We start from the raw sequence: 17,942 nt of genomic DNA on the forward strand, positions 1-17,942 counted from the left end.
TTAAAGCACTATGAAATTTAGTCTGGGATGAACTAGAATCTTTTGATGCTTTTTTCATAGAATTTGTTCCTCAGTATCAAAACACTAGGGCTGATTCTCTAGTAGTTTCTGCTTCATTGCTGTTACCTCGGCCAAATTTTTAAAATGACACTTATAGGGTAAAAATGATATATAGACCAAGTGTGCCAGATAATGTTGACCATTGGTAGGTTTTTGATAATGATTCACAATCAAAAACTTTTATTGGGTGTATTTGAATCTTCAAAGACTTGTTCTTCAAAGGTTTTCAGGCAAAAGGAAAAGATGTTGGTGAAGAACTCAACAAGACTGATGAGGTGATACAATTGAAAGGAAATAAAATTCCAAAGGGATTAGTTTCTCTTGAACATATTTTTTGAAGAAAACATGATAGTGCTATTAAGAGGAATACAAATTATAATGAATTTTTGAAAGAATATGGCAAGATTGATATTGGCAATGAAGGTGACCTAAAATGGATCTCAATCGGCACGACTTTCTCCATAAGAGAAAATGACATTATGAAAAGGCTTTTGGTGAGATATAAGGATTTTTTTCCCTAGGGATATAAAGATCTAAATAATTTCATAAATGGAGAATTCAGGCATCACATTCCTCTAAAACCTAGTGCAACACTTTGTCGTAAAAAACTTGGGAATTATAATATGAAATTATTAGAGGCCATATTAAAGGAGGTAGAGAAGATGATGAAGGAAAGGATAATCTATCCTATCCATCATTCAACTTGGATAACTAATAGTGTACCTATGAGGAAGAAAAATAGTGAGATTAGAATCTATGTAGATTTTAGAAACTCAACCATGCTAGCTTAGAAAATAATTATGCACTTCCAATGATGGAATGTGTTCTACAGTCTGTAGAGGGTTATGACGTAATGCCCATTCTCAATAGTTATTCAGGGTATAACCAAATAAGTGTGTCCCAAGAATATCAAAATATGATAGCCTTTATAACAACTTGGGGTATATATGCCTACAATACGATGCCCTTTGGATTGATTAATGCAGGAGTGATATTTTAGAGGGAAATAAATTCTTCATTTAGAGATATGTGGGACAAGTTCATTGTAACCTATTTATATGACTTGACCATTTATTCTAAAAGAAGAAAACATCATTTAAGGGATCTTGAAGTAGTGTTGCAGAGATGTAGGAAGCATGGCATATCCCTAAATCCCAAGAAAACAATTTTCTTTGTGGGAGAAGGTAGACTTTTAGGACACATTGTTTCAAAGGAAGGAATTAGAATTGATCCTAATAGGTTCAAAGAAATTAAAAAACTCTATCTCCCCACAAATAGAAGTGAACTAAAGCCCTTCTTTGGCTAGATCAATTTTTAGAGGATTTTTGTCCCCAAATTCTCAGAAAAGGAAAGGCACATGTTGAATACGATGAGTGAAAAACACCCATTTAAATGGTTTGAAGAAGGGAAGAAAGCTTTTGAAGATATAAACACTTCCATAGCCCAAGCCTCAATATTGGTCAGTCCCAACTTCAAGAAAGATTTCATTATGTATTGCTACACATCAAAGTACACCTTGTCGGTAATCTTGACTCAAAATATTGACCAAGATGAAGAAGCCTCCATTGCTTTTATGAGAATATCTTTGAAGAAACACGAGCTTAACTATTTTTAGATTATTTTCCATGGTGAAAGAAGTTAAATAGCTCAGGTAGTACATTCTATACTCACATTCAATAATATATGTGCTAGAAATAATAGTTAAGAGTGTATTAACTCAATAAGAAATTGGAATAAACAAAAGGGCATTATGGGTACCTAAAATTCAAAAGTATGACCTAACTATCAAGCCTACTAATTTGGTTAGAGGGTGGGGATTATGAAAGTTAATGATGCAGAGATAAATGCAATGGAAGAAAACACAACAGGAACCAGCACCAGCAAGAGATAGATTATAAAATTCTTCTATTTAATTTATCAAATGAATAGTACATACATTAGCTCCTCATGCAGATTTCTTCTCTTTGTAACTTTGTTTCCAAAAACTTTTCTCTCAAGCTTTACCTAAACCTAAACCTAAAACTCTATTTATACTTGCTAAGACGGTCTACAAAAAATTCTAGATTATTACAAAATAGGAAAAACAACTTATAGAATACTCTAGATCAATATAGAATAGGGAAGAATGACCCCACAATGATCTGTACAAATCCCAAGACAATTATCTTATCCTAATGATGAAATCAAGATAAATTTCTCAAGTCGGCTCATGCATAAAACTTGACCTAAATACATAAAACTTGACCTAAATACTTTATATAAGACTTTGACCTAAATACTTTATGTGGGTGCTCCTGCACCATACTCCTGGGGACAATAGAATCCAAGTCCCTTGGATTGGCCTTCCTCTTTCGTGCCTTCCAATTCTTTGGTATTTGTGGTTTGTACTCTTGACAAGTATCCAAGTCAACTTTCATATTTTCATAAACCTCTTCCACATAAGAACTTAGATAGATCTCTTGCAAACCTGCAATAAATGGATTAGAAAAAGCAAATGGGACCTCATCATTTATGAATTTATCAATTTGGTTCACTTTAGGAACCTTTGCATCCTTTTTATCAATGGCCTTATCCTACAATATCTCCATGCATGGAGACAAATTCATTACTATTTGATCCTTATCTATCCTCGTAGCTTCATCACAAGACTTCTTCCTTGCTGCAACTATTATCTTTTTGATAGGCCATACCACTTTCTTTCTTAACCTCAAATGCCATCTCTTGGTTCCATCAAGAACCAACAAATCCACCTCTTTTTCATCTTTATGAACCTTTTCATCACAAGGCTCATCAACAATTATCACTTTAACCTCTTTCTTATCTTCAAGAACCTTTTTATCATTAGGTTCAACAACAACTATTTGTTGCAAACTTTTCATATCAGCATCTATTTGTTCATTTTGTCCTTTCAATGGACAAATCTTCTCTTCAATGGCAATCAAGTTCTCTATTCTATCTTCACAAGCTTCTGTAACCTCAAAGGATTGTTTCTTCAGATCACTATTTTTTTTTTTCCATATTTTTTTCAACTCCTCTTTTAGTCTCGCTAAATTTTCTTCCCCTTTTTAAAGTTCCCTCATTAGGAATCTCATTTTCTCTTCTATCTCTTGATTCATTCTAGCTTCCTCTTCTCTTTTCTTTTTTTTCTCTTCCTCTCTTTTCTTTTTTTGAAAATTACAATATGAAACCCATACATCTAAAAGTATCTTCTGATCATGAGATAAATCTTCTCTTGTGACCATTGTCTCCTATCTAGGTTCTCTCCACTCAACCTAGTCTTGTGGCCACTATACAGGTTCTCTTCCCAACACTTGTCACAACAAACACAAACTCACAATTCACCTTTGCCCAAACCTTTTGCTGAGCCTATCTACTAAAAAAAAATACACTATCATACCCCTTTTGTGTCCATGGCAGTCCCATTACAAACACAACAAGAACCAACACCAACAAGAGATAGATTATAAAAATTTTCTATTTAATTTATCAAATGAACAGTACATACATTAGCTCCTCCTTCAAATTTCTTCTCTTCGTAACTTTGTTTCTAGAAACTTTGCTCTCAAGCTTTACCTAAACCTAAACCTAAAACTCTATTTATACTTGGTAAGACGATCTACGAAAAATTCTAGATTATTATAAAATAGGAAAAATAACTTATAGAATACTCTAGATCAATATAGAATAGGGAAGAATGACCCCAAAATGATCTGTACAAATCCCAAGAAAATTATCTTATTTTAATGATGAAATCAAGATAAATTTCTCAAGTCAGCTCATGGATAAAACTTGACCTAAATACATAAAACTTTACCTAAATACTTTATATAAAACTTTGACCTAAATACTTTGTGTGGGTGCTCCTGCACCAATTAATAGTAGAGAATAAAGAACCAATACAAGAGGATATTCATGCTATTCCCATTGCGCTACTAGTTAGCTTGACCGATCCCTGGTTATTAGATGTAGTGTACTACCAAACTTACAGTGAGTGTTCTAAACACCTAAATCATAAGGAAGAATGTAATATTAGGTTAAAGGAATCCAAATATGTGATGTCACAAGGAATTTTGTATAAAAAAGGAATTGATGGAACTTTCCTTATTTATGTTGACACTAAGCAATAAGAAAAATGGTTGAAACTTTATCATGTCAATGCTTGCAATGGACGTTTTCCCTCCATAGTAACATCTTTTAAAATCCCCAAGAACTATCTCTATTGGCCAGGAATGTTCAAGTATGCCTACCTCTATGTCAACATTTTTTAGAAATGTAAGCTATTCATCGGTTGCCCTCAACTAGTAACCTTACCTCTAAAGCATGTGGTAATAGATGAACCTTTCAAATAATGGGGCATAGACTTCATAGGACCTTTGAACCCATCGTACAGTGCTAGTCATGTTTATATTTTGACTATGATTAATCATTTTATGAAATAGATAAAGGCAATCCCCATGAAGAAGGTGAATTCTTAGGTATTATATGATATCCTAATGAACTTCATTTTCATTAGGTTTGGGATACCTCAAAAAATAGTTGCAAACAATGCTACATAATTTTCCTTTGAAGAGATCTCAATGTTCTGTTATGAACATGGAATATCCCTGGCCCACTCTTTAAACTACTTTCCTCAAGGAAACAAACATGCAAAGTCTAGCAATAAAACTCTAATTGTAATAATGAAGAAAATGGTAAATGAAAATATCTATAATTAGCACAATAAATTGTATGAAGCTTTATGGACTAACTAGATTACACCAAAAAGAGCTATAGGGATGGAACCTTTTGAGATGGTTTATGGAGTAGGAGTATGAGTATTCTTACCTTTGGAACTATCAACCACAAAACTACAATCAGTGATTGAAGATCTACTTTTTAAAAAATCATTGGAGGAAAGGGTAATGTACCTCACCAATTAACTTGAAGAAGAGATAGACAAATAGGCAAATCATATTATTGAACATTAGATGAAAGTCAAATAGATTTTTGACATGAAGGCTTGAGCTCATAATTTTATGAAAGGAGATGAGGTTTTATTGTGGGATAGAAGAAGAGAACCAAAGGAGGCACATGGGAAAGTTTGATTCTTTGTGGAAAGGCCCTTTCATTATTTCAGAAGTGATTGTCTCAAATGCTTTTAGTTTGATCTATCCAGATGGTACTCTTCTACCTTTTACCTATAATAGGAAGGGCCTAAAATTATTCAAGTTGTAATGTGTCTCCCAAGTTCTTCTCCTGTATATGGTGGTTAGTCTTCCCCTTGCTTTTTGTTTTTGGGTATTTTTGTTTTGTTTGTTTATCTTGTTGTCAATTTAAGTTTCCAAAGATCTTAGTTCTTTGCACACCTCATGCACGTAGTCCCCAGTTAGAGCCCATGTTTGTTTAAGTTTTTTAGTCCCCTTTTTATACATCTTCTCTCTTAAAACTTAGAATTTATGAACCTTGTCATCTCATTTATTTTTTGTCTCACCCTACCAAGTGTGCCTTTCATAGTTATATCAATCCCTTTAGAGGTATTGTGTCATTCTAGGTGTTTAGGGATGAATCTATTGTGAAATTCATGTGATCAATTCTCTTCAACCACTTTGTACCAAAGTTCAAAGGAGTTCAAACTAGTTCCATTGAAGGTTTTTAGACCAATACTTATTTTTTAGGAATGATGACGATACACACTCTGGTACCACTGACAAAGGTATGCTCTGATACCACTAACAAAGGGCCACACCACCCTTACCAACTCATAACCAAGAATGCAACAATATGAAGACAATTTTATTATACTCAAAAATCCAATAGTAATTACAATAACATTTTTTTCAAGATCTCTCAAGATCCAACCCAAATCCAAGCTAGTCCAGATCCACACTCTAGTAGAAACCTCCAAGATCTCAATTTGTGCTCACAAGCCACCAAGAAACCTCCTTGTTTCTAAACCGCAGCCACTAGCTCTTCTCACAAACCTAATCCAAGATCCAAGTGTAAAATGCCTCACATTCGACGCTCTATCTACACTCACAACTCCATCACAATCCTATTGTAAACTGCCTCACATTTGGCGCTCTGTCCACGGACTCAGGAAAACTCACTCTTCACTTCCTCTTTCTCTTTCACACCTTGAAGCCTTCCAAGCTTTCCAAGCTTCACCTTCCACAACTTTCACCTTTCCAAGCTTTCCTTCCAAAGATTCTCCTTCTCAAGCTTCCACTTCTCAAGCTTCTCCTTGAGCTTTCACCTTCGAGCTTGAGCTTTCACCTTCTTCTCAAGCTTCTACTTCTCGAGCTTCTACTCCTCAAGCTTCTCCTTGAGCTTCTACTCCTCAAGCTTCTACTTGAGCTATGCCTTGCTTAAATAGGCACTTACCACCCCATGCATGACTTATCCACAAGCTTCTAGAATTCCTCCACAACCTTCTACAACTTCCACAACTTTCTACAATATTCATAACTTTCTAGAATTCTACCCGTACACCTTGATAAATGAAATGACAACCATTTATATTTTTTCTATTATGCCACCTATGCACCTCGAAAATAGAAATCCTATTTTCCTTTTTCTCCTTTTTCCCCTTTTTATTTTTTTATTATTTCTCCTCTAATTTTCGTCACTTTCTCTCTCCTCCACAATTTTTTTTTTTTCAATAATTTCCCCATGCAAGATGCTCCTGTATCAAGGAAGGATCTACCAAATGAGTTGTGGGTTGTGTCCAAACCACATTGAACCACTGTGTACTAAGGTTCAAAGAGGTTTAAATGATTTCCCACATTGGAAAATGGCATCAAGAGATAAAATCAATGATTGATACAACAACTAACTTTAAAGCACGAAAAGAGACATCCTAATGATGATAGAAAGGCCATCTTGGAATCAGTACAACCAAGTATGGATGATGAGTTGACAACGCAAGTGGAAAATTCAAATCTTCCAATGAAAACTAAATCTAAATTGTTAGAGGGATATTAATGATGATTGGAACATTTTTCTAAAGTGATTATATAATGAAAGGACATCATAATTATTGAAGCATGTGTTCTATGCCTAGATTATCTTGCCATTAAGGCCTAAATATTTAGCAGTACTTTTGGTATATGAAAATACTTTTAAAACCTAGTCCAAGCTTATTTTTGTTTTAGTTTGCAAAATCAAAGGTAAAGCGATGGACAGAGAAAGGGAAGTATTTTTGGTTTTCAAGTATTTGCAGGTGAGGGTCATAATATTTTCTTTCTACTCTTTTTATGCCATTTCTCTTCAAGAAGGAAGAACTTGGGAAGTGTTTGTCCTTGTTGTAAGTATGAATTCTGTTATGCATTTCTTGGGGAATACTTTTAGTCTAACATGTCAACAACCTATAATTTCTCATACAAATCTAGTGGGGGTCAAAGTGTAAAAATTACAAGAGAATTTTTTGGAATAAGTGGAGATTAAGAGATGTCTTCAAAACCTTGACCAATGGGCTCCTTGAAGTTGTTGCCTTTCCCCACACCTTGCCAAGCCCATAATTACTTCATTATTATTTCACCTATTATGATGTTAAGTCCAAAAGTATAATAAAGAACAATGGTGATGCTCTTCTATCAATTTCTAGAGGGACTATCATGTTAGACTAGAAATTACTTGAACCATTCTTTGCTAGTTTCATCCCTACTCAATCCTTGGATCAATTTCAAGAGAACCCTCAAAATAATTGCAATAAGATAGTTTGAAAGTAAACTAAAATATTCTATAGAGGAGGTTCAAGGCTCCCAAAGGTGTTAACTAAAGATCATATGAAACCTCATGTTGGTAAACAAATTTGTTCTTTTAAATTATAACTCTTGAATGCCCAAACTTGGAACAATATTTGGTTACAAAAAATTGAAAAGCCACTTGTGGATGAATTGGCTTTTCTCTGAATTGGTAGGTACAACTCCCTAGAATAGATTTGCAATGAATTATGTTTCGTCTTAAACTAATTCAGGGGTATGTTCTTGACCTGAGAACAGAAGAGGTATAACTAAGCTAAACCTAAATAGAATCTAAGTTAGGGGAATAAAAATTTCTAAATATCAAAATAAGTTTATGCATTCACACATCTTATTAATTCATAAAGCTTAATCGAATAATAGCAAATATTGAACTAAGTTAATTTGAATCTGAACTGTGATTAATAACCAAAAATGCTAAAGGGATTTCTCTTTGAATGAAAAATAACACTACCTATCACATTCATTTGTTGCTTCAAAATAGGGGAAGTGAAACTCTATTTTTTCTTTGTTTCAACTCAAACAAAAGAGAAAATATAAGACTAAATCTAACAGGAACTGGAACAGAAAACAATTGACATAAAATATCATTCAATTGTCTATGCAACAAAAATTACTTCACACCAAATTTTTTTTGACCTTTCATTAATCTTTCAATCTCATATATATACAATTTCGAGATGACCGTTACAATGGAAGTTCGACTGGTTCATCTTCTCAAGATTGAAAAATGACAAGGCGCCAATTTCCACATTTCAATAATTACAAAAGAAAATAGAAGAAAAGGTAGAATGTGAATCACTTTGACTTCTTCCCCCTTTTCTACTTTTTCTCTATAGGCCTTGGCAACAACTATGATCAGGATGAGCTCTTCATGCCTAGGCATGTGGATATTGGTATACCTTAAGATCCATTTAGAATATTCTCTAGCCGACTCCTTCATAGCATTTAATTGATTTGGCAGTTCCTTTTTGGCCACGTGTATGCATTCGATAAGTGCTTATAGTTCAACAACCTTGTCTTGACTATGGGAAGACATATCAAACAAACTATCCAAAAATTTGGAAAATTTCTCCTTCATGACATTGATTCCAATGAGTGCTTTTCCTTGGCCACTAGTTTGTGAGTCTATATGTAATCCCCTCATAAGTTTAAATCCTTTGTCTTGTGTCTTGTTTAGCTTATCCTCTGTTTCCCTAAGTCCTTTCTCTGTGGACTAGATCATCTAATTCTTACACTACATGCTTTGAAGCCACTCAAATAGAGGTTGGTCTCCTTTTGGCAAGATTTTTGCTTCAACCACTTCCTTGGAATTCATCTGGATAATCATCTTCAAGAGGGAGATGCAATCATCACACTTCACGCTTTCTCTAGCCAGAGTATTGCTATTTGATATAATGTTATCTTTTTCTATTTCTAACCTTAAGATAACATTACCAATCTCCACAATATCAACTCTTTCTTATTTGAGCTTCTCAATCCATTCTTTACCAATCTGGCCAAAATGCCTATCTTCTTGGAGTTGAGAGATGAGGGCCTGAACTTCAACAACAGTAGGATTTTTAGTCACTAATACTCTAGAGATGGCCAATAAAGGAGTGACTAGCTATCTGATGAACTTATTTAATTCTTCTATCTCAACTTTCATTTTGGTCTTAGATAATTTTAGACTTTCTAGCTACCCCTTGATCACCTCGTTGGTTGACTTCCATAAGCCAACTTTGCTGTCATGCCTTTCTTCTCCAAGATATATAGAGTGTAGAGTAAAATCTTCAGCTTTCATGTCCTTAATCTGCCTTGCTTTGTTGGGCTTGGCAATCTCCATTGTCAGGTGACCTGTTTCTAGATCTTTCCCAAGTATGGACAAGGTTTTTTTACTTCCTTACTCTTGTCAATTCAGATCCAGAAGGATTGCGAGAGATACAATAGCTTTAGCAAAAGTGCTTTCATCTTTCCTTTTCCTTTTTCTCTCTAGAGTATCCTCCAACCAAGATTCAATGCCTATCACCTCATATTCCTCTAACTTGTACTTAGTCTCAAATTATTTGAGCATATTTTTAGCATCAGAATGAGACTCACAACTGTAAGCTCCAACCTTCATAGGGAATTCATACCCTTTCTTCTTCAAGCTTGCACTCAGCATGTTCACTTGGATCACCTACCTCACAATCTCTATTAGCACAATCAGATCACTTGTATACCTAGGAAAGTTTAAAGGGAATATATCAAAAGTTGCAAGATGCAAATATAAAAAGTATGAGAACTAGATAAAATAGCTACCAAACTAACTAATGGCCACCATTGCCTTTGAGTTGAACCTCCTCTCTGAGCACCCTTGGAGTTCCCTACAAATTCTCATTATAAATGCGTCATTAACTTTAACATATTCTGCATAGCTATTCTGCAATTGTAAGCATGGATATAATTCATAGCTTTTCACATCATTAGAAAAGTTCTCTATTCTTGGGAGGCTTGGTCACAATTGTAGAGAAGCTAGCATATAAATCAGAAAAGAAGACACGTAAAAGGTGTTGTAAAATTTCATGGCGCTAAGGGCTCTGGACAATGTTCACTTACCTCATAGGCCCAATCAACATAATGTGTATCTGAACAGATAATTTGTACCAGAAAGAAATACCATTCAACAAAATTAAGTGCTTCTACCTCACCTTTCAATCTATGCAAGAGAACTAGAATATCTACAATCTTGGGGTTGAGATCAGTGTTGAATAGAGTTTTGGGAACCTTACTCTTGGCACCTCGCAACTTTTGAAACCAGGATCTCATAATTTATTTTCTCCACACCATTTTCTTCAAGGAGAACTCAGACATGGCTCCTCCTACTGTCAACTTAGAAAACTCTTCTTGCTTTGGAACCTAGAGGCAATTTACTACAGTTTTCCTATCAATAAAGATTAGAACTGTATTATCAAGTAGCATAATTTATCTGGTACCCAAGTTGTAGGGATTTATACATTCAATAATCAACTCAGGAGCTTGAACTACCACCAAAAATCTAGCCACCTCCACTAGCCCACTTCCTTAGAGATTCTCGATTATAGGGTGAATTGGCTCTAACATCAGCCTCCTTTGAAAATCTTGCATGTCAAAGAAATGGAGCAAGGTGTTTGTGAAATTCTACAAGGTAGACTTGATTCCATTCAACCCATCGAACCTAGCCAATCTAGTTGCCATTCTATCAGAGTCTAAGATAAATTGAAAACTCGAATCTAGATTAGGCACAAGGAATTGAATTTTTAACATAGAAGATTTGAAAATGTTGCACAATTTTAACAGCATAATACTTCAAGAAAAAGCAGTGATTTGTAAAACCATTATGTTTCCCTCTATATATGAATTCCAATCCATTTGTTAATTTGCAGGATCCACGCCACACGAATGAATTAAAGGATAAATCTGTTAGATTAGTAAATGCAAGAGTTTCTAATGGACTTTTCCATGTTTTTTTACTATTTCTGTTGGCCCAACAGTTACTTCGCTTTATTACATACTTACCTTCCCATTTTTCACCTTGTTCCAAAGAATTAAGAATGGAGTACTTTGTAAGGAAATATCTACTCAGCCAGATTCTGCTCACTACACTTCTCCAACTATGATTAGCTTATTACCATTGTTATCTTAAGTTGTCTTACATGCAATTTGTGTACCCAATTTTCTTACAAAGTCAATTTCTTCATGAATGTGGAAAATCACCTTCACCGGTTGAAAACCCACTGAGGAGAAGGTGATCTTCAATTTTCCACTCAAGCTTTTTTTTACCTTCTAACTCTTGGGTTAGCCTTTTCTTTGAGTTTGAAAAACCACAAAAGGACTATGAGAATCAAAAGAGGGCCCACTTCTTAATTTTTTCCCTTTACAAATGCCTTTAGTGGAAAATTGACTTCACGGGCTGAAAACCCACCGTGGAGAAGTCATTTTAAAGTTTTCCACTTAAGGTGATTCTATGCACCATGAAAAATATCAGATGTTGTCCAAGGTAGAATACTATGATGAAAGTAAGGTTTATCCATAGAAAAACTCATTCTCTTCTTATTTTAATCCACAAACCACATTTATTAACCTCTGCAAAGAATCACCTTCATGGGTCGAAAACCCACCAAGGAGAAGGCAATGTTTGATTCTCCACAAGCTTCATTTTTTTATGTGTAAATCATGATAAGCCATGAACAAGTCCATCCTCAAAAATAACTTTTTGAAAATCTTTATGAAACAGAAGGATCTCCATCAAATTATGTTCTAGACTACCCACAAACTCACGGCATCAAGAAAAACCCACTCGATTATGTAATGTGGGAGAAGGAAAAAGATGGGAACTCTAATAGAGAAACTTTTCTCGTGAGAAGGAGAGACTAGACTAAGACATAACCAGACCAAACTAAAACACAAAATCTTTTCCACTTTGCAAAATGGGAACAAGATGAAAAGTGGGGCAACAAATGGCTCTGACTGGGGACTTGGGTAGAGCATACCCAAGCAAGGAACTCAAAATCTCTAGTTTTGCAAGGAAAATAAAAGGTGGCAACACATAAAAACAAAAATAGGAGGAAAATAGGAAAACAAAGCAAGGACAAGAAACTAAAGCAAGGACCAGAAACTAACTAGGAAAACACGGAAAGAAACTAAACCTACTATAATACAATATAGGGGTTACTTGTTCTCAATTTGAAATTTGATAAAGCTTAAGATCCTGACCATTATAGGTCAGGGGTAGTACTTTTCCATCTTCATAAGCCAACTTGAAAGAATTATTCTCAAATGCCTGATGAATTTTGAATGGACCTTTCCACAAGGTTTCAAACTTCTTATGCATACCTTTTGGAGCACTTTTCTTATCCCAGGGTAACACACTGTCTCCTACCATGAATTTCCATGGTCTAGCCTTCTTATCAAATAGATCCTTCATCCACATCTGATGTTGCGTGATGTGATCCACCATTTCTTTTCCTTCCTCTTCGAGTTTTCTCAGATACAAAATTGTCTTCTCTAGACCATCTTTGTAGATATCATCTTCAATCGTTGTTTGTTTGTAGCCAATTCTAAAGGTAATGTTAGACTAGCTTCAAACTCATACACTAATTCAAAAGGAGATATACCAATTGCTCTTTTAGGTGTTACCCTGTTTGCCAATAGTGCCTCATGAATTTTCTTGTGCCAAGTCTTTTGATTGTTTGAGACCATCTTCTTAATAATATTTATCAAATTCTTGTTACTAGATTCGGCTTGACTATTTCCTTGTGGGAAATAATCAGATGAGTGACTAATTGTAATTCCATACTAAAAGCAAAAAACAATAATCTCAATTGAAGAAAAGTAGGTTGCATTATCCATCACTAATTTGATAGGAACACCAAATCTAACCAATATGTTCTCCTTAATGAATTCACACACTACTCTAGAAGTAGTTTTCTTGGTCACTTTGCCTCCACCCACTTAGTTACCCACTTAGTTAAGTAGTCAGTCGCAATTATCACATAATGGTAACCAGCACTAGATGTTGGGTTGATAGGACCAATAAAATCAAGACCCCATTGTTGAAAGGGTCCTTCAATGATGACAGGTCTTAATGATAAAGCAACCAATTGAGGACGTCCAATGAACATCTTACACTTTTCACACTTTGCCACCTAGGAATAGGCATCTTTGAACATCCCAGGCCAATAATAGCAATGTCTCAATATTTTGAAAGCCATGACTGAGGATGAAAAATGCCCTCCACAAGCCTCATCATGAAATGTTTTCAACAGATTTTCTTGTTGAACTGTTTGTCTACACATTTGAGAAAAGTGCCATCAATAGCCTTTTAATCAATTTGCCATCCCAAATTACGTACTTAGCTACTTTCAACTTAAGATCTCTTCTTTGTATCACATTTAAGCCTTCCAGACATTCTCCATGAGTTAGCAAATAGGTAATATTTTCAAACCATGAACCATGAAGACCCACTACCAACACTAGTTGCTTTTCTTCTAATTCTTTTGATTCTTCAATGATCTTATTTTTTGCAATTGCTTTACACAATGCATTTCCCCTTACTAGTTGGGTAGGCTTAATTTCTATATCATATTCTTGCATCTTTTCTATCCATGCTCCTCTGACATTGCAACCTACATCTTGCTGTGTTAACACACTTTTCATAGCTACTTCTAGGACAAAAATGACAGAGTGTGAATACAAGATATAGAATCAAAAAAAATTGAGTGCTTTGACTACTACATAAACGTGCTTCTCAATCTATGAATACTTCAATTCATGATTTTTCAAAGGTATGCTCATGAAAGCTATTGGGGCTTGTACCCCTTCATCATTATCTTGCATAAGTATCACCGATAAAGTATGTTTAGAACCATAACAGTAAATGAAGAAATCTTGCTTATAATTTGGGTGACTCAAAACTGGGGCATGAGCAATAGCAATTTTTATATTCTGAAAGGCCTGCTTTCTTGCCTCATTCCATTTGAAATTTGAATTTCCCTTCATCATATCCATAATATGTTTAGCGCTTTCTATCCATAATATGTTTAGCGCTTTGAATTTCCCTTCATCATATCCCAAAGAATGACTTAACCCCTATTTTGTTTGAGGGTAGGCCTAACCTTTGAATGGCCTTTACACATTTAGGATAAATTCTAATGCCCTCTTGAGACATTATATGACCAAAGAGTTTTTCCTCTATCACACAAAAAAATGATTTCTTCAGATTGAATGAGATTCCATGCTCTCGGCATCTTTGTAAGGCTTTCCTTATATCTTCTAGGTGATCTTTTCTCTTTTTTGAAAACACGGTGAGGTCATCCAGATATATAATTATACTCTAGTCCTTAAAATCGATAAATATTTTGCTCATACACCTCTAGAATGTGGCACCAGTATGAATAAGTCCAAAAGGCATTTTGCGATATGCAAATGTACCCCAAGAAGTGGTAAATGTCATCTTATGCTGGTCTTTCTCTTCTACCTCTACTTGATTGTAACTTGAAAATCCATCAAGCATAGACATCATTTCAGATCCAACCACTATCTGTAATAAGTAATCCATATTGGGAAGGGTGAAATTATCCTTCAGAGATGCTTGGTTCAAATTGCAAAAATCGATGCAAATCCTTATTGCTCCATTCTTCTTTCTGACTGGTACTATGTTAGCTATCTAGGTGGAGTGATGGATGGCATAAATAATTCTTGCTTTCAACATTTTATCCACCTCTCAAAAAATGGCATCTACAACCTTAGGATTATAATTCCTTTATTTTTTCCAGAAAGGAACCGCATAAAGTTTGAGTGGAATTTGATATTTTACCTTCCCACCTCGATAGCTTTTTAGATCTTCATAACTCCAAGAAAAGACATCCCTATATTCCATGAAGAGTCTTTCACAACTTCCTTTTCTTCGGGCAAACAACATTTTCCAATATTGATCATTTTAGGATCATGAGTGTCTCCGATATTTACCCCTTCATACTCTCCAATGGTAGGTCCCCTTTTTGCCCTCTTCTACTTTATGTAGGCATCATGTCTATTAAACAATTTTTTGAAGGTTACAAAGTATGGGGAAATGATATTACCTTGTAGTTGAATTTTATCATTTTGATTCTTCTCAACATTAGACATTTCCTGATTTTCATTCTTGGATTCATGTGCAGAACTAGATTTATCATTTTCTAGGAACAACTATAAGCTTTTGTCATCTTCAAAAAATTTTCAGGACTCTACATTATCTAGAAGAAAAGGTCGATACATAATTTCAATTTGGTATTTCTTATCCTTAAATTCTGGGTGAGGAAGTAGTAAAGAAGTAGAAACTGCTAGAGAATCAACTTTTATGTTCATCTCCCTTGGCACTGCTTCAATAGAAAAGGCATCTAGACATTTTATTTCATCCCAAACTCCATTTCTATAGTTCTTTAACTTGTGATTCTTTACAGAATATTGTCCTTTAATTTGCCTAACAATGAGTTCTGCATCACCCTGAGCCCTTAGGATCTTTATTCCTCTTTCTTTTGTTGATATTATCCCCAATAACAGAGCCTCATATTCTAAAGTATTATTCATATTCCCCAATTCTAATTTGAAAGCCAAGGGCTTAGGTTCTCCCTCAGGGGGTATCAACACTACACCTGCACTAGACCTCGAGGAAGCAAAAATTCAATCAAATTCAAGTGTCCATATGCCTCTTACATCTTTGTTCCCATTCAAAGTTATTTTTCTTTGATCTTCATCCCTTTGTTCATCTAGAGCCCCTTCAGTAAATAACATGTAATTACCAAATTCTAGTTCTTGATAAAGGATCTGGGCCTTAGGATCATCTGATTTTAGAACCGTGAATTTTTCCTTTTCTTTGAGTTCTAACTTAACTTTCTTATTCCCGATAGGTATGATTGCTTGGACCAATCTAGCTTAATTTCTCCTCCTAAATCTCGGTAGAAACTCCTACTTAAAAGAAGTCCATAGCTTGCTGGAATATGTGCTACTAGTATAGTCAATAAGAGTTTCTTCTCTAGATGTGAGGCCAAGGCTACTTGAGCATCTTTGATTTTCCAAAGCAAAGGGACTTGTTTGGCATCCATAGAATAAAATCTCCCATGCACTTTAGTAAGATTGAGACCTAGGGCTTTATCTATAGAATATGGTATAACATTATCTGATGCACCCAAATCTATTATACAATTGCTGAGTTTACATCCATTGATATACAATGAGATATAAAAAGGGTCAGGTTTTTGCCCAAGAGATGTTGCTAAAACAATAGAATGCTTTTGACTAAATAGATTAGATGTTAGGGTTTCATCCTCTTTTTCAATAGTCACATTATGATTCAAATCTGAAATATTCCCTTTACATCTATCTACTAGTTCTTTGAATTCACAGGGTGTGAGACTTCAAAAGCCTATAGGGGAAATTTGAATTTTTGACTCTTCACAGAATTGAATGAATCAAAAGGAATTTTGTCATAGGACTTGAATCATTCTTGTGAGCATGACTAGAGGATTGATTCTTCAGCCTTTGGGCTTGAGTAAGCGCTATATATGAAGTTCCATCAATGGTTGCATAACATTCACCTTTTGGTTTGAAATCTAATTCATACTCTAAAAATAAATTTCCAAAGTTGCCATTTGAATATGAATTAGAATCTGAACAAGGAGTTGCAGTGTTTAATTCATTGGTAGATAATAACTGCATCATACGAGTAGTCTCTAGACAACTCTCACTATCATGATCTGTAGTTAAGTGAAAGACGCACATGTTTCCTTTCTTTGGTGTTGCTTCAATCTACAACCTAGGTTGCGAGCCTACAAGCTGCAAATATTTTCTATCATTGTTCTTTCTAGGCAAATTTTGATAATTCTGCTAGAAAGAATTATTGAGCCAAGGTAATTGCCTTTTTACTGTTATCAATTCATTTGATAATTTTTGAATCATCTCATCAAATGATGTAGTATTACTGGAACTTCCTTTAGTTTGAAGTTCTCACTTCCATTTTCCAATAAAAATCAAGTCATCTTCAAATTCAATTGCCTTCTTTTGTGCGTCTGCTAAATTTGTGGGATGTACTCTTCTCAATTCATAATTGACATTTGGAGGCATCAAACTGATAAAAAAGGTTTTCAAATTTTTGGCTATAGGTCTATTAGTATTTGGAATTCTGCTAATAATCTTGTTGAACTTGGCAACAAAATCTCTCATACTCATAGTGGATTGCTTTTTAATTGAAGTCAATTGTGTTAATAGGGCATGTTCATCTTCCATAGTTTTGAACCTTGTCTCGAAGGTCATTCTCATTGTATCCCAATTAGTTATTGAGCCATCATCTAAATGATAAAACCAATTTTTCATGCCATCTACCAAGGTTTCCACAAATAATCTTATGACAACATCCTCATGCTTGACACCTAAGATGTCGGTAATTGCGAAGAAGGCTTTTATATGCTCATCTATAGTAACCTTCCCATCTCTTGAGAATTTTGGAAAATTATTCCTTGAATGAACTAGGAGGGGATGATAAGTTGTTAGTGTTAGTGGTCATGTTGTTGTGGCTCATGGAGTAGCCATGATCCTTCTAGCAGTGTATGGTGGGAAATTAACAACTAGAGGGGCAATAATTTTGTGTAGGGCCAATACCTGACAAGT

The sequence above is a fragment of the Cupressus sempervirens genome, chromosome 8, assembly GCF_028749045.1.
Source record: "Cupressus sempervirens isolate cs-2001-9-10 chromosome 8, ASM2874904v1, whole genome shotgun sequence".
In the NCBI taxonomy this organism is placed as follows: Eukaryota; Viridiplantae; Streptophyta; class Pinopsida; order Cupressales; family Cupressaceae; genus Cupressus; species Cupressus sempervirens.